The sequence below is a fragment of the Pomacea canaliculata genome, linkage group LG5, assembly GCF_003073045.1.
Source record: "Pomacea canaliculata isolate SZHN2017 linkage group LG5, ASM307304v1, whole genome shotgun sequence".
NCBI lineage: Eukaryota > Metazoa > Mollusca > Gastropoda > Architaenioglossa > Ampullariidae > Pomacea > Pomacea canaliculata.
Genome location: NC_037594.1, coordinates 26,988,474 through 27,007,165, shown reverse-complemented (window position 1 = coordinate 27,007,165; position 18,692 = coordinate 26,988,474). Strand labels below are relative to the sequence as shown.

General features: G+C 43.7%; 1 protein-coding gene across 1 annotated transcript in view; it reads right to left on the bottom strand.

Moving 5' to 3' along the window:
• Positions 1 to 18,692, bottom strand: part of LOC112564049 (5-hydroxytryptamine receptor 4-like) — a 55,852-nt gene that overhangs the window by 23,372 nt on the left and 13,788 nt on the right. Inside the window, exon 2 of the mRNA XM_025238614.1 lies at positions 5,174 to 5,250. The gene's annotated coding sequence lies outside the window, so the exon portion shown is untranslated. The remainder of the gene's footprint in view (positions 1 to 5,173; positions 5,251 to 18,692) is intronic.

The following is an 18,692-nucleotide window of genomic DNA, read 5'->3' as shown; positions in this document are numbered from 1 at the left end:
CTTTCGACCACAAAGATTCTTTTGAGCTTCGGCGGCAGAGAAATTGTTTTCCAAAGACAGGCTGCTGGGAGTCAATGTCGTAAAGAGCTGAAGGTGGAGGCGAGACAGAGCCTGATAAATGTCAAATCGTCTGCAGTCCTGAGGCAAAGATCTGCCGAGGACCAACTTTCGAGGGCCAAAGTCGCCCACCATCGACCTCACTTGACCAATCAGCGATGAGCCTGCATCATGCGCCTCGTTTGAGGACAACGTTTGGTGTTGATGGCAAGAAAATGTCAACAACAGTGTTACTCCCTGTTCTGGGAGTTCGTATGTCAGACCCAAACTTTTAGACAAGTCTTGATGGTCCCTGTAACATCTCTCGTTGTTTGTTACAGCTTCTCATGCGTGGCTCGCATAGAAAGGCAACTAATCATGAACAGAGCAGGGAGTTGGCATGTCTCTATTTCGACTCCAATCACAGACCATGAGTGATGACTGGTCCATCCATTGATCGATAAACGAATCCATGAATCGTCTATTTTAAGCACAAGGTTATCTAAATAAGCAATCTAAAGTAAACAACAAAAAGTCATGTATTTGGCTAGCTACAGAAATGACTACACTTCGACATTTCGTTTCATTTCCATCTCATTACTACGCTTCGGTCGCATCAAACTTCAGCACATAAATAGCTGGTTATCTATCACTATTTTCAATATCGGTTTCATCAACACTTAAAAGACTTATTTGGACTGTTGAGTGAAAAAGTGAAACCTTGCAACAGTTTAGAGACTTGTTTTCTATGCACCAAGAACTTTCTCTGACATAAAATTTGTCCCACAAATATTGACTGTCTGTGCAAAATAGCGAAAAAAATTCTAATTTGCTGCCATGGACAAGATCGGAGGGGACTCCAAGAAGCATGTAGGTGTCGGACTGTCAGCCAAAATGCTCTTGATTGTCCACCACTGATGACCACCAATGCTGATGGAATCCTGAAGACTTCTGACACATGGGAGGGATGCGGGCTGCACTTGAGTCTGGAAGGACGGCTACCGGAAATCTTAGAGGTTTTATTTGAAGGCACTTGTGTGAATAGACCAGTAATTTATTTCCGAGTAGCAGTCTAGACCTGCAGCTGCTTGAAAGACCAATTTGGTAAATGTGTGTGCATGTGGTGTGTTTAAAGGCGCGCGCGTGCTTGATTCAGACTAAAGCTGACTTGGTGATATAAAGATGTTACAGAAGTTATTATCGCCTCTTTCAGTAATTATCTTTCATGGCCTACCTAATTCAGACTGTCGAGTTATTAGCTCCCGACTTTCAATTACATTTCCATTTTCCACTCTGAACTCCTGGCTGTCTGCCGAGACCATTTCCTAGCCTCCCGCGAAGTAGCAGCCTGTCAGGTCTGGGAACTATTTAACAATTTAATATCCGGAACTCAACAATAGACTTGCAATAAATTTGTTACTTAATTACGATTAATTGTTTACTTTTTGAAAAAAATCCTCGACCTCCAGTTCCCACGACTCACAGCCAATAAACCGAAAACACGACGAACTAAAAAGATTGAACTTTTGCATTTCCATCAACACGAGAATTTGTCTCGTCTGCTCTTCTTTGATGAGGAGGCCGGAAACGAATCTGTGCTTTGGCCTCGGTTAAGAATTTTTAGGGAAAATTTGTTTGCAAGCAGTCCAAATGTAGATCGAAAGTTAGTATATGTTTCCATCAGAGAAAGTCACACGACATCAGAGACACAAACAACTTCTACCGTGTTATCCGAAAACGAGGCGAAAGGTAAGTAAAAGGTTTAACTGGTAACAAAAAAGCATTTAAAAGTGGACAGTAGGAAGGGATGCAATTATCACCAGAGGAAAAAAACAACGATGGATCGCGGTTTAACGGTTGTAACATCGGCTTCCCGCTCCTACAACTTCCCGGCCTGGACTGTGGAATGGAGAGCTTCTCTGGGGAGACTTGCGTGGCTGAATGTTTTATAGCCTCCTGTGAGATAATGAGCTCTTCTTAAATAGCTTTTCGTGCTTGTTAGCGGGCCCTGATAACAAGATAACTGTCTGATGAGATGCGACAGATGTAAAAGTCCCCCATTGCCAGCCCCGCTGTTAGTTCAGCGAGACATCGCGAGAAAGACAAATTTATCATGTCCATCATGAGCTTCCATTGCCATCTCCCCCTACATCTTGCATTCCTTTTATCTCGTCCACAAACTCACGGTTATAAGAAAAGAGTGAGTGTTTGCGTGTGTAAGGGAGGGACAGTAGAGGGGAGGGGCTTTGGTCACACGGAGGACACACGGAGGATATAGCTTTGATAAAATTTGGAATGGGTAGAACTGTAGTTAACTGCTATCTGCAGTGATATTGTGTAACTCAGGAGCCTGAATCATTACAATATCGTATCGGAATTTTCTTTAACCTTCTTGCTATTTCTTGCTGTAACTTACCCTACTTCCCACCCACTCCTTGCCAGCTTGTGCAAGCAGCAACACCAAAACTAAAGGAATTGAGACTATGTTTAATTACACAGCTCGCCATCCGACAACCTGGGAACAAGTTGTTGGCAAATATTGCCCGGGTGGCAGAGCTTCACTATCGCATCTGGTCTCGCTGATCAATACCATGCACGCCACTCCGTGTGACGGGTGATTATAAGGCCAGGTGAGTAGCGGCGCTCACCTTGCAGGTGCGTCTACCTGGCGGAGCTTCACAACGAGGCTCCGACTCCAAAAATGGCCGAGAAAAGTAGGCGGGGCGTGTCTCCTGTGGAACTGCTGATGTCGCGAAAGAACATTCACATTTCTGAAAATGTTGTCTTTACACATTGAAAGCTTTTTCACTCTCTCTGTTTATCTGTGTATTTATCTTCCTTTCTTTCGCAAACTTTTCCTCCTATCTTAATTTCTTTCCATCTCTGCCCACACCTACACACTTTTCTTTAAGTGTTATTTCTACCTATTCCCCCTTCCCACGACAATCTGTGAGAAAAAATCATAATATGAAAGAAAAAAATAAAATAAAGAACCAGAAAAAATAAAACAATGAAAGTATACAATAAAGAAAGAACCTGTACCGACAAACGGACAAAGAGAAGAGAGTAACATTCCAGACAAGACGGATGGTCTGGCTAAACATTTTTGTACTGCTGTTAGTTTCTGTTTTCGACCATTTCAAAGACAAAGACTTTCTCCTGTACAATTCTAAAATTATGCACGGAGTTATTCGTAGAAAAATAAAAATAAAATGTAGTATGGAGTGTTCGCATTCAGTAAAGTTAGCCCCATGTGGCAAGAATGAGGGAGGAGAAGAATATTATTTATTTTTCTGTTTATGAGAACAATAAATCTAATAAATAAATAATTCTACCTAATAGCAGAAAAATGGATTTGTACCGAGGGTTTATCAGCGCCTCCCTGAAAGATGGGAAAAAACGGAAAGTGTAGCATCTCTCCACCCGAGTAAGGAACCTCCTACCTGTCTCTTAATGTAACGGGGTGAGATACTGAAGCTGGAGGCAGAATTTCCTCAGTCACCCCTGGGCCCTGATGCATGAATCGGGACAAAGTCCAAACTTTGACAAAAGCCAGGTCTCTAAAATCCAATATTTTTTCAGAAGGGTGGGTGGTTGGAGAGGGGAGCGAAGGGTGGGAGGATAGCAGAAAGGATCAGCAGTACGAAATATGAAAGGATGGCAAGCGTGTCATCTTTGATCCCTCCGTGTGAAAGACAATATTTAACTAACACAGCCATGTTTGCACATGTATTCATTCCATCCTTTATTTTATTTGCTAGCCTGATCAAACAGGCGATGGGGTTCGGGTAGACTGGTACCTAGGTCTGTATGATGCAGACTTTATGACCATGATAATACAAAATTGTCTGCAGAGTTTTTCATTGTTTCATCAATGAAGAACTGTCAGCTAATAACAGACATCCACAACATCAACCAGACCAAAAGACAAACACATCCAACCCTTTGGTGGAAGGCAGCAAAAATATTCAGTATTCGAAAAGCTACAATCAAAGCTGATCTCAAATAGTTTCTGGTACTGTAAATAAACAACTAGACGGAAAGGGAACACTAGTTACCGAACGCTTGGCCCTTCATTTCACAGTTGATTTTCTTAACATCATACAAATGGACCTCGCCAAAGAGCCTGCAAGGAACATATACAGATGCCGACAATAGATAGCAACACAATGAAAGCCTGGGCAATGCTTTACCTACAAAGAGCACGTGCAAAGGTTGGGGATGATAACAGGTGCTCATAGGTTATAGAAAGCAGACCCAGTCAGCCCTGTTGTCTTGACAAATTACGAGGACGAGTTGTCTTCTGCTTTTTTTCTATTAAGAAGGTTGTTGCTGAAACAAGAAGGGGCTGCAGGGGAGGTAACTTGTTTTCCCGTTAACGAGCCAGTCGTCGCTTCCGGATTCCTTACTTGTCAAATGAAGCGGGCAGCAGGAGGTAGGGATGGTGGTAAGAACTGTGCCATTAAGATAACAAGGGTCTGGTGCGGACCCCTAGGGCGTCAGGCGACAAGATCACCTACGATGCTTTCGTCAGATGTGTCTGGACAATGGACGGCAGTGGTCCTCACCACCAAGAGACTCATTTTGGAGATGAACATCGATGTCACCTTATTCTGCTGGAAATGTAAGTGATGGACGGATGGACGGACGGACAGATTGATTCTTGACCTGTAGACTAGCTGACGAACGGATGATGATATGTGCAGTGTGTGTGTGTGTTTGGACACGTGTGTGTGTGGACTAGTGTGTGTGTGTGATGAGTTGCACTTCAGAGAATGGCAGGAAGGAGAATGCTGTGGGTATAAGGTTACCTTCAGAACGAAGACAATATAAAAACTTCGCCATTTTCTCCCGTTTGCTGACGTCACCACCTTCTGTTGGAATATTTCTTTGCTCCTCGCAGCTATTTTTATTCTTCAGGTGATTGCTTTCGCAGCCTCACTGGCTGTTTTACGCAGACGACCCACATTCTTGCAGGCTTAGTGCAAACTTCGCAGACTCCAGTCCCAACACATCGCTAGTCAGCAAGACTATTCCTGCTTGCCAACAACACCACCAACCCTCCTCCTCCTCCTCCACCACCATCACTATGACTTCCTTTTCCCCTATCAAAGAATACAATAGTGCTGCTACCTACCTGACACTGGAACACCTGTAGGGGACTAGTCCAGTCCGTGACCTCCGTCACCCACACACTGGTCGCTGACCACAGGTCTGTTGGCACAAAAGAAAGTTGACAGTTAGAGCGCTCCGGTGATGGACAGGGTTGAATTACTGATTCTATCCCTCCATCCGACCATGCATAAAAAAACTCACTCATGGAGAGAAGATGCAATTATTTAGACATCCTACACCAGTTTTTTTTTTTAAACATACGCAGGTCGTATTCTACCATAAACAGAAATGCATGAGTTGAGTGTCACAATCCAGGTTGGTAGCAATTTTGTGGGTTAAACAACACAGTTCAAGAAAGTTATCTGAAAAAGTCAACAAAAATAATCACCTGTATGTAAACCTATTACACACAGGTAAAAAAAGGTAAGTTCTATTTGCGTGTCTTTCTTCTCTCTATCCCACTCCCTCTCCCTCTCAATCTCCTCCATACACTTAAATGATGAAGATGAAATCCTGCCGTTGATGCTCCTTAAAAGCCATGTATATTTATTCTCATGCAAAACAACAATGAACAAATCAAGACATAAACACAAATAGTTAAATGTAATCAGAGATATTTACAGCCTGCACTCGTGTTACATGACAGCTCCATTACATTTATTGAATTAGCTGATATTTCCCCATAAATGACAGAAGAGGATCATAAACTTCTCAGGGAGCTTGGTTTTTTGTTTTTTTTTTCATAGAACTGGGTACGTGGAACAAACACATCTGAAACATGGAAGGTTGCATAGCTTGCACACTTAAAATATGAAACAGAATATCCATTGTGGGTTTGTTTGTTTCTTTGTTTGTTTGTTTGTTTGTTTGTTTGGTTGGTTTGTTTGGTTGTTTGGTTGTTTGTTTGGTTGTTTGGTTGTTTGTTTGGTTGTTGTTTGTTTGTTTGTTTGTTTGTTTGTTTGTTTGTTTGTTTGTTCGTAGGCGTCGATGCTAATATAAGTAGTACCACCCTCTCTCTCTCTCTCTTTTCTGAGCTTGTTTGTGTTGTGATCAGGAAAAGATACCGGTCTGGCAGATGATGATGAATGTGCCCCTTGGCACTGAAAAACTCCCCGCTGTTAAAGAAGCCTCGTCTTTCTATATTCCAGTCAGCATCAAACAGCAAAAATAAACAGGAAATATACTTCCCTGTCCTCATACAATAACTCCAATTCTGTAGAAAAGCACATTTCCGAAAAAAACTTGTTTGCAGAATAGCTTTTTGCAAGATCGTGTTAGGGTGTTATGCCGAGTGGATGTTGTTTGTCGGGTCTAATTTCAGCAGCAGATGTCATCTAGAGTTTGCTTTTCCAGGAAAACAAGTCCTCGTGAAGAGAGGGTGGGACAAGTGAAGATCGCGTGAAGAAGATTGTCAGGACGAGGAGGATGGAGCGAAGGGCATGAGTGATGAAGTTTTAGGCTCCGATCCACATGAGACAAACTCTTCCTTTTTTTCTTTTTTAACTGGTGTTTACTTAAAATATTTTTACACACTCTGCCCAACCCTTCCATGTGTCTATGTGTTTCCACACATGTATGTCCGTGCGTTAGTTCACGCGTCTGTGTATTTCGTTCCTGTGCTCAGCCCTCGGTGCATCATTTCAAATGTTCCTGGCTCCACAATTCTCAGATTACTAGCCTGAAACGGATATTTTCAACACAGAGATGCCGCTCCATCGATTTAGCAGAAGTATTTTCTTTTATTCGTCTAATAAAACTTCAAAAAACAAAGTTGTTGTTGTTGTTATTATTCATCATTCTAGTCTTCCAAGAGGCGTATCTCTCAATCTAGTAATATATCTACAAAGACATATATACATAATTTAAAACATAGCACCTACTTAATACAATGAAGAGAAGTGAAGAACACATACCCGGGATTCCTTGGTTCTAGAACTGTTTGTGTCAACAGAAGCCGCAAAAGGCGAGAGACGGATGCACGGAGCTCTGCTTTTAGTGAGAAATACCCAAAACTGTCTCCGTATTCTTGAGCGACTACACACATTCCCTTCCTTCTGTCCTTCTGCCCACATATCCATCTCTTCCTTCCTCCTCCTCCTTCGCTCCTCCCACTCTCGCGCTGGTGACGGGTGCAAACGGACTTTTGAATTTATCGACGTCCAGCAAACGCCAAGGTGCAGCTGCGTCTTTGTAACCAGATCGGACGGGCGACGGATCGATTAATCAGCCTATCAATCATCCTTACAACTGCGCTTGTTGTTCACCTATTTGCTTATTAATGTTGTTATGGCGATTGAAATATAACGGCGGTGGCGACCGGCCGTCATCGCGTGCACGCGCGCACTTTGTGTTCATTCGATGGAGCGAAGACTACCTTTTGCAGACACCGCCATCTTATTAACCCTTTAACTGCCTGACTACCTTAATCATCTGCAATCAATGGGGGGACAGAGGCGGCTGGGTGTGATTTCAGACATAGCTACACATAGCTAAGAAAGCAGCCGAGTCTTTAAAGATTTTTTTTTTTTTTTTGGTAAACGCAGGGATGAAGATGTCAGGTTCTCCCTGTGGGGGGTGAGAATGAAAACAACACCAGGACACCAGAACACAACAAAAATAGAGACCGATGTCAACAGTAAGACATCAGATTACTTCATGTCAATGTTCTCGCTTTGGGTGAGTTGCCTTCAGGCAACACGAGCTGGTCCACGTGTGATTTATGGCCGTGGCCCTCCGTGTAGTTCTCTAACGATGCTCATTTTATTGACGCAGCGGGGTCTGGGTCCTACGTCACACTGGGCGGGAGGGCGACAGGAAATGAGGGCAGTGAGTGGTCGGAGGGGCCCAACTGTTTAATTTTTGAGATGCAGCGTTTAAGGTATCACCTTACAAACAGCGCTACCCGAAATAATACGAAAATTGCGCCCCTTGTTCTGGATTCACGCGACTGCGCATGCTGGCGCTCACGTAGACACGCACGCAAGGCGAGACAGATGGGGGAACGGGTGGAGGAAAGGATGGGTTAGGGAGTGAGGAGGACGGGTGGTCAATCTGTGGTTAAAGGGATGGCTGGTCTGGTTAGGCTAGAGGCATTTTCTATCAAGTACCGTTGTACTACAAAGTTCGGGTGTCAAGTCACGCTTACTTTAATTACCCGGTGGACGAATGACTTTTTCCCTCCCTCAATCTGTTTTTTCTCTTCCATTTGGTACCTTCTCCCTCCTTTCATCCCTGCAATCTATTAACCTGTCTTTCTCTCTACAATTTCGACTCTCTTCCTTCCTCTCTCATGTGTCTTTGTCTTTAAAAATCTCCTTTTCTTCGTTTTCATCCTCTTAGTCTTTTTCTGCTTTTTATTACTGCTTCTTTCTTATCTCTTTTCGCTAGACTTAACTTTCCTCTTTTTACTCCACATACTATTCATCATCATCATCATCATCATCATCATCATCATCATCATCATCATCATTATCATCTCGATGGGTCGAGCGCGTGCTACATGCCCCAGTCGAGTGAAGCAGGCAAGACAGAAATGATCAGTTCGTCCAATGACACACCCACAGTAGTTACGATCCCCGGGGTCAAAGGAGCCTGTTATTACTAATCTGATATCTGTTAAGCGCCATCAACCTTTTAGTGCTTCGAAACTGCCAGAAGGCCATCCAGGAAGCTCACCTGCTCAGCGCTCACCTGACACTGACGTCAGCTCAGCCATGCGTGTCGCTGGATCGTAAAAGTGAAAAACACACGGCCTCGGCACATACCTGTTGAAGCTCTCGATTTCTAGCCTTTTCATGATCGTACACTTCACTGACTTTACTTATTCAGAGAGTTTTACACTAACACCATGCAAGACGAGCTGTTGGCAGTTAAAATATTATTTTATCAACGACCTGTAACAAGCAGACGAGCACCACGGCTCCACCTTTGCACAGACACATCCACACAATAATACACAATACCAATTATGTAGATAGAGAAGTCTGAAAACTTTTAGGCACCCACTGAAAAAACAACTTTGAAACTAAAATTAGGCTGGTCCATTCGAACCAATCCTCACATGACCCCTGAAAAACAGGTCAGGTCAGATTTTGGATATTCTTATCTTCCAAACAGGAAAAGTGACTTCATGCTTTCATCTACGATTCTCGTCTTCAAAGTAAAGTCCGCATTCAAGCGTGAAGATGATACCTCCTATCTCCAACTATTTATTCTCACCATATCATTTGCTTTAACTGAAAAAAAAGGAACCGTGAATGCAAAAAACGAAAGGAAGGGTCTTTCAAAAAATAGCAGGAAGCGAATAAGGTGCCCAGCCCCCGGTACTCAAATCTATTAAGGTCCCATTCGCTGCGGCTTTTCTAGCAGGCTTTAATTTAATTCAACGCCATCCTAACAGTCCTGCGGAGTATCAGCCCCTCACTCATCCTTACAGCCCGCCATGAATCCTCAAGCGCGCGCTTACAATACGGTGAGTGACCCTGCGACCCGGGGCCAGGCGAGGGTTTCATCTTGCACAGCTCTGCCATTATTCTGCGTCGAGTCCCTGCATCCTTTCATCCTTATAACTGATTTACACCACGCCAGTGATCGCCATACGACCGGCACAATGGCTTTCCAATTCATCCCCGGGTATCGTAATATCCGCAGTAAGGTCTAAAAATAGATGTTTTGGTGCAGCCGCACCCTCGCATTTCCCCCTCCTTCCTCTCTTTTTCACCTTCAACCCACTGCTTTGCTGCACAAAGGTCTGTTATTAATTAATGTCGTGTGCAAGCATCTCTGGCTGCCATGCTCAGCAACTTTCCTGGAACATCGATTAATCACTACCCAACGCATCTAAGTCTTTTGTCTTCTTGTCCTTTGGCTTGTCTGCCTGTAGTTGTCTCATTAAGTCCAATTCAAAGTTTAGGATTTATCCGTGGATTATGAAGCTTGTAGGAGTTCTTCACAACCGTTAAAAAAATGGGGTGTGTGGGAGGACGGGGATAAAGGTCGTCCCCTAACCTTTTCAGATCGTTGGGGAACGAGGTGTTAGAGATCTCACTTTTCTCGGCGCAAGCTTTACCCGAGGGCGTTGCCCATCTCCTGTCGGTCTCTGCCTTATATTCTCTAACCTTCTATCAAATCATGTACTTATTACCGAGAGCTGAGTCGACTGGGGAATGTTTGCTGCACATTCCGGGTGTCGGACACCAATACTCCAATCACCCGACTATCCTCTTACCCGACTAACAATAAAAGGCTCGCGACACTAAGCCATTCTGTCCTCAATGAAAATTCTTTCAAAAAAGTCGTAGACTGCTTTTTTCCCCTTGAGAGTAAAATTTAGTTTCCTTCTTGCCGAGTTGAATATGATTTTGGCTCAGCCCTTTGGGTCAGGATATCAAACTATTGCCCGAGAAACACTAATATCCTGTCCTCATCATCCTCTTCCTTTCCTCTACACACTTACGAGGCGTATGGCTTTCTAAAGGAAAGTTGGTTTGAGAATGTCATTCCGATAACATTTTTATCCTCCGACTGACAAACAAGGGGACACCATTCACGTGCCGAGATGCACAGAAAATGTAAACTCATCTCCTCGAGTTGAGACGACGAAGTGGTTATTGTAAACTCCATTCTCTGTTTGCCTTGTGAAAACATATGCCGAACATCTGCTAGAAATATTTGTTTACCAACAGCATCATTTGAAGGTGAGATGCGATGTTCAATAACACCTGCAGTGTAAAAATAACCTGAAAAAATGTATCCACGTCCATGTTCGCTGAGTCGGAGCAAGTGTTTTTCAAAGGAGACTTAAAATAACAGCTGACTATAGCCTCGCCATACTGCCGGGTGGAGCTCGGGTATCATGTTTCCTTTTTCAGACAGAAGTGTTCTGTTGAAACTGCGGGGGGAACACAAACAACGTCCCCGTTCTTCTTCGATTGCCACTGAATGCTCTCGACAATATCCTCCATTGGAATCGCCTTACACCGCAAATCACTGCCCATACGATTCCTGCCTGTCTTCCAACCGAGACAGAGAGAGAGAGAACTCTCACAAACCAGTACTAACCATGATAGTTATCACTGGGTTGATGACTGCGTGAGTGTCAATCAGTTGTTTGTCGGGTTTGTTGTCCTCCCTCTGCATGTAATCAATTTGTAATTCAATGAGTAATCATTTTGTGTAACGATGCATCTGTAACTTTCGTTTATTATATTACACTGCTTCTGAAACTAGTTTCTATTTTTGTATTGTGCATCAAATGTATTTTAAGTATGTAATGATGCATCCAGGTGTCCACCATCAATGAGTGAATGTAAAAATAAAATAATACAATCAATTGTCGCCGCCTCCTCAAAATTGCGAGAAATTTCTCACCACTCAGTTCACAAGGAGGGCAGCAGTTAGTTTTAATTTGTGCCACGAAAATATGGTTTTTATACACCTGCCACTCTAGTTCCAAGCAGTCACGTGACGAGACCTACAGCCTTGCCAAGAAGGACCTCTGCATCACCCCCAGCATCCCTTGCGCTCAGGCTGGAGGAGTCTGGCCGTAACGCCTATCCCAAGATGCAATGGAGGGTGTGATCGATGGCACAGAGGATAGCCGGCTTTCCATTTACACTTTCTCTAATTCTCTGGACATTCCGCGGCCGTGTCTCTTCACTTGGGAAGAAATAGACCGGTCTTTGGGGGAGAAATGGATGTGTAAACGGTCCCAAGGACTTGTTGTCACGAGAGCGAAGAATGAGTAAAGAAAGATGGATTAGTAATTTAAACACTTTTTTCTAGAACAACATACACAGACGAACCCGAATCGCAGCAACAGACAAAACAACATATTCATTGCAAATGGAAGAATAAAAACTCATAATGATGTAACCGTTACAGGAAACGCACTTCAAAGGCAAGCTTCTAAACTTGTATATATAAAACTATTGAGGATGTGTATGTTAGTGTGCTAGACTAGTGTCTAATACTTAATTAACCTGAAAAGGAAAGGACAAGGTTGAAAATCCCTTCCCTACCTTTCCTAATGAACAGCCAATCGACAGCAAGCACTCAATACCAGTGTTCAAGTGCAATCGGGCAGTGAGTGCTCAATTATCGAAATTATGATCAATAATATCACTCGAATTTAAGTTCTGTGCGGGTGTATGCTGTATGTTATTCATGTCTACAGTAGGTCAATATCGTTGAAGATAAAGCTGATGAAAGGCAACATGATTTGTGTGTTCATAGAACGGATGAGGGTAGGGGAGAGGAAATGAAAGTTTCCTTGAACTAACCTCAGTCCAGGGTACTAGAAACTTGAAGGATGAGAGACAAACAGGACAAAAGGAAGAGAGAAGAGAAAGAGAATGAAGAAAAAGAGCGATTGGTGTGAGTCTGCTGTTCAAAGCTTCCCTTCTCTAAGATCGTTTTTTGAAACATTCATGAAAGTAAAAATTTCAGTTACTCTCTCTCTACAGATTGGTGCAGTAAGGGACATGGTCATCAGATTTCCCCATAAAACAAAAGGACAGACACGCCAATGAAGGTTGCATGTAAACACCATCTACATACAGCGCCGCCAGGGGTCGCACAGAGCGACACGACAACGACTACAGTTCTTTTGTTTCTCTGCTGCTGCTGCTGCACAGACTCGCTTGAGTGGCTGCGTGACATCACTGCACCCGAACGCCCTCTAGCCTCGTCATCGACTGAAGAACACCAGCCACCGACAGACCGGAGTTCAGGGACAGGTCAGGTGCATGCGGACTTTGCCAGAAGCCTGCACTGCCTCACACCATTTGTGTGTTTGTTCTATCCCTTCCTTCCTTCCTTTCTAGAAGCTGGACGATGTTCAATTGGTAACAGGACACAAACTGTGTTGTTTTATTGGCAATATCCTTTAAAGCGTTACATGACATGGAAAAACAATCATTATTATTTTTTTTTTTTTGCAAATGTCTTTCACAGATCGGTGTTGTATAAAACACAAGAAAACTAGTTTTTAAAAATGCTGCTGGAAATGCTATTGTTTCCTGTTTGGAATGCCACACTGGCGAAAATTATTGTTGGAAAATGTAATTGGATTTCTCGACATATGCATGGCAACAGGGATGCTCACATTTCTGTTCTGTGTGATACCATCGTTGAAAAGTTCGTCGTAAATTGTGACACAGCATATCGCCTGATGAAATCTGAATCAATCGGGTGGCAGATATTGTTCCTAGAGTTGATAAAAATGCCATTTACAGCTAGACCCATTAATTGACCGAATTTTTTTTTTTTTAATATTTGAATGCACATCTCACCACATGTGACTTTGCGAGATTTCAAACGAGAAAATTTGTTTTAAGAACAGTTTGGAAAAGAATATGTCTGCCTTTAATCTATACTTGGTTGAGTCCAGCCCTGGTCGCTGTGATCTCACCCCATGTCCCATTATTGACGCCAATAAAATTCAATGACCCAAACTTCAAAACTCTCGATTCCGAAAAAAATAGCATTTCAATAAGGATTACATCATGGGAACATATGTTTATGCGTGTCACTGGATGATGTGGAAGCATACACCTGTAATCGCAGGTGTTTAGCAGCCTTCATGCTGTGCGTTACCTGCGGCGCTGTGTCACACCTGTCGTACCTACCTGCCCCAAGCTTATCACCCGATCGATGAGTTCCGCTTGGCGGCTCCTCGCGTCACCTCACGTGACTCGCTAGTCATTCAGTGAAGGTAAGACAAATTGAAGTGAAGGGGGAGGGTTCTTCTCATCCGAAGCTTTTTAATAACGAACTGTAGTGCATGAGACAGTAGAAAAAAAGGCGACCTCCGAGCACTGAACATCCCAATATTAAACATGAACATGAACAGCGAGGAGACCTTTGGTACCAGGTTCATACAGAATAACCAACAGGTGGAAAGAATGAATAACTGGAGCAGGACATCCATCCCATACACTGATTTCAATCCCTCACTCACTTGTCCCGACGCAAACGTTCGACTCCCTGACAGTTGTTACTGCGCAAGTAGGACAGGTGCAAGAAAACGTTAATGTTTAAAAATTTAAGAATTTAATTAAAATTAAATGAGCTTGGAATCCAAACATTTTGCAAATCTCAGAATTGTCTGGAACAACAAAATTTTCTTACAGCGATTTCTTATTTACTCTGTCAATATACAATCATCCACCCGTTGTACGTTACAATCGTTGTAGTCCCTTCCCAGTGCTCAGAACTAAGCGGGTGGACGGCCACAGACCTCTTTTCTCTTACAAACGGTTTGACGATCGACCGACCAAGCCTCCACAAGCTTTTGTAGAGAAAACACAAGGAGGACAGACATTTGTCTACAGCCTGGTGATGTGGAATTGCATCAGCATTCACCACAGCGCGGCCATGTCTGACGGGAGGGAATGCCTCCTTCCATCGCATTTTATTTTTTAACCTCAGAACCTCGAGCTCTGCGGCTAGTCAAAGGAGCTCAGAATAGGAAAGAGAGAAAGAAAAAAAATGTCAGGATGAAACAAGACTCCGGCAATGTTGGTGAAGCGGATAGTTGAGTGGATAGAAACTAGTCCAGTTGACTCAGCTGTGGAGAGCGGGTATCTACCCTCCACAAACGGTTGCGAGAGGTAAAGATGTGGGAACCGCGCAGAAAAGAAAGCTGACCCCAAGGAAAGTGGGGTCTCTACCGTTGAACTGTCCTGGCACGCCATTCCTGTAATATGTTATTTGTAGTATAGTGACAATAAAGTTTAATGTCTCATTATTATGTCTGCTTTTTTGCTTCGACCTTTTTATATTCTCCTTTTCACACACACACACTCTCTTACCCTCTCTTTCTCTCTCACACTTTCTTACAATCTCTTTCTTACACTATCTCTTTCTCGCACACACATTTTCACACTCTCTCACACACTCTCTTATCTCTCACACACTCTCTCTCTCTGGGCGATGTATAGCTCTCTAACACAAATGTCGCTGTGGGATGACATCGTGCGGAGTTCAATTACCAATTAAACCTAAAAAAAATTAATTTCACGCGAACGAAGAGCAAAAGTGATTTCTTGGTTCCTTTAACGCACTCAACCATTTTACGATTCTCTCTCTTCTAAGTGAGAATGGAAGACATGGGCCTCAACTCTTTATACGCTCTCTCTGTCATTCCTTCTCTCTCTCTCTATCACTCAGTGTGCGCGCGCGCGTGCTCTTGCATTAACCCGCACTCAGTGTAAAACATTTTTCGGCCAAATGCACTCCGCTTGCCACAAAGTCTTTGGCCGGCTTTGCCAGACAAGACTTTTTTTTCTCCTTTTGAATGCATTGACATGCACCGAGTCACACACCAGCGCCGGCTGGAAATATCTCCTCTTCACAAGGCAGACAAAGCCGTTCCACCCGAGATAAGCCTGCGCTTCCTAGACGACATGGTCTGAGCATTCTTGCATGTAGTTTCAAGATTAACATTTCGAAATGTTGACACACCCAAGTAGGTATGTTTTTGTGACCACACACATACGATTGAAGACACAGTTTCTGTCCTCCTTTCTCTCTCTCTTACACAGAGAATATATCTGACGACCATATAATTAGGCTCAAATTATTTTTTTTAAAATGTATATTTCTTATAGATTGTTGTTGAACATACTGTTTTTTGTTTTTTTGTTTTTTGTTTTTTGTTTTTTAATATGCTTGTCACAATGACCATCGACATTAAAGATGTTCTGTCTCTCCTTCTCTCTCTACACACACATACAGACACCGACTCCCTCTGTCGTACCATTTAAAAAAGTTCTGTTATTTATTGACAGTCCAGACCTATATATACCGCTCTCTCGGTGTACAACCCCCACCAGTGGAGGTACAAAAGCGAGGATTGTCAGGTGTAAATGTCGAGTACCCCGCTCACCGACTGCTAGTCCTCCCAGTGACGAGTCGACCGCAGAGTAACTAGGTGAAGGTACCCGAACCAGCCATCAGTAAGCCCCTCGGGGTGTTGGATCTTTTTCTGGGAAAGTGGCTTCCCAGCCAGGTTCCGATGAGTGCCAGTATCATCAATCTCTCCAAGAACAAGCGGTGAAGCAATGAGTGCTTGCACCACGCCATGTAGCCTTCTATTACCGCACCCTATCTCTCCTCCCCTCCCTCCCTCCAACAACACGCCTACCCTCTTCCTTCCTTCCGATACCCACCTCGGCCTGTACCTAATGTATCAAAGAGCTGCGTATATTCTCAGAGGATGTGTCCTGTTACATGTTATTGATTACCACACACGTATCCATCATAACCCGCTTGGCCTGCTCCTGTCAGTTACGGGTAGAGCAACAAAGGAGAAGCTGTGAGAGTTGTGGTGAGAACGCCGGCCCTCGCTAGATACTCGGCTCTCAATAAACGTCTTGGACTGACTGGACGCCTGCCAGCCACCTATCTCAGCAGCCTGCAGGAGGAGGAGGAGGAGGAGGAGGAGGAGGAGGCCACGAGGGCCAGCGATATCACGTGCTACCCAAAAGCTCGATAAACGGGTGGCGCTGCATCATGCACGCTGGACACGAGAACTCAGCACATTTAGTAGGTAGATATTGATAAATGGAATTAAGTGAAAGACGAATACATAAATATTTGTTAACGTGGACCAGCGAAGAAACAAAGAGACAAAGAAGGAAACGAACGAAGAAGGCATAAAGAGGGTAAAGGTGGCCCAAAGAAAGGAGAGGTGGGCAAGAAAGGATGGTCCGAAATAAGAGAGAAGGTTCAAAATTTAAGGGTTGCTAAAAATATAGGCGTGGCCAAAAAAAAGGAAGGGTGGTTCAAAGAATTAGGATGCAGCACCGCGATCGAAGGAAGAAAGGATGAAGCCGTCGAGCTGACGATGATTCTGTGGCCAGTTCTTACTAAGAGGAAGAAGTGAGCGACTAAGTCATTTGCCCCTGAGGTAACGACTTAACCTTTCGTCATACCTACGGCCCATGCAGACTTGTTACTGTTAAATCACAAAAGATGAATGGTGTGACTGGCAGTTGTGAATTCTAAACACGAAATCACATGTTGAGATTTTTAGTACAGTGAGCTTGGTTCAGTTTGAGCCTGAGAGGTGTTTACATGTTATCAACACTTGCAATCTCTCTCACACACACTCACACACACACGTGCACACACACACACAGTGACGGCTGGCAGTGGGAGGATGCCGGTGTCGGGGGCTAATGCTGGTCGTCGCCTGGCATTAGCTGCCGACGGGAGGAGGGTCTGGCCTGACCAGCCCCAAGGTGCTGACTGCAGCTTAGCCTGAGATCAATAATGATCAGAACTATCTCCATAAAGAGCACCCCTCACCCCTCAGCCTCCCACCCCTCAACCTGTGGAACTACTTGACCCTCCCTGCACATTCACAGCACGTTCCTCCGCTCCCCGCAGTAAAGCTGCCTGCTGGGCACCTGTCTCCCTGGACCCAGCGATCTCAGAACAGATTCTGCCTCACATGGTGCAAAATGAATTCACATAAATATCAATTCTCTGGATAATTAAATCAGAATAGAGCCTTATAATCCCTCCGCTGACATGTTTCTATCTAAATGGAGCGGTTTTCTGGATTCTGTAGGTGTGTGTGTGTGCGCGCGCAACCATTCTACTCACTGAGTATTACAATATTGTGAAAATGAAAAGCAGTGAGATCAAAGAAGTCGATATTTTGATTTCATGTCCACATATATGGCTAATATTAGCTCTCCTTTTGGTTGTAACCTTGACAACTTAAATGAATGAGGTAGAGTGTTGATGATTGTAATCCTGGCCTCTGTTGCTGAGGATGTTTTTATGCGACCATTAGAGAGAAGGAAAGGAGGAGGCGTGATCCCTTGATCGTGGGAAATAATTATTGTCTCGCGCTGATCTTTGCCCTGTCATTAGAAGTAACACCCAAACTGGCCGCAATCAAGTTAAAAGGGGAAGCAAGGGAAATCAATCAGTTGGGTTTTGATGATAGATAATAACTTGAATAATTTCTGAGGAAAATGTTGGGTTGCAAGGCGACCGCTTACACTCACGTCTAAAACACGACTTCCGGCCGAGTCATAAAATATTTCTATATTTTAGTTATCTTTTGCGAAAGGAAACAAAGTGATAAAGTGAAAACAAAGCATCCATTTGACAAGAAACATGTCGAGCGATGATGTGGTGCAAATGGCAGTTTTGCCAACAACAGCACCACCCTGGGTTATTGCCTGCAATCTGCGAGCATCAGGGGAAGGAGATGTGATGAGGAGCATCACGGGAAGCTTGTAACCATTGTAAAGACACAGCTTAAGGGAAGGATGTGAACTGGCTTTGTCTCGGTTGAGTCACACCTTTTGCAGGGTAGGTGTGGACCACTTGATGATCTGTACAAGTGCCACTGCCACTACAAAGGAGTTTGGCAATGTCATTTTTTTTTTTTTTTTTTTTTTTTTACAGGGACCTTTCGCCCGACAACTTTTTCCACGATTGCTATAGTGAAACATGCACTAAGCTACATTGAAGCTGTTCCCTGTTTGTAACCTTAGCCTCTTGTCACACCAACATCCACT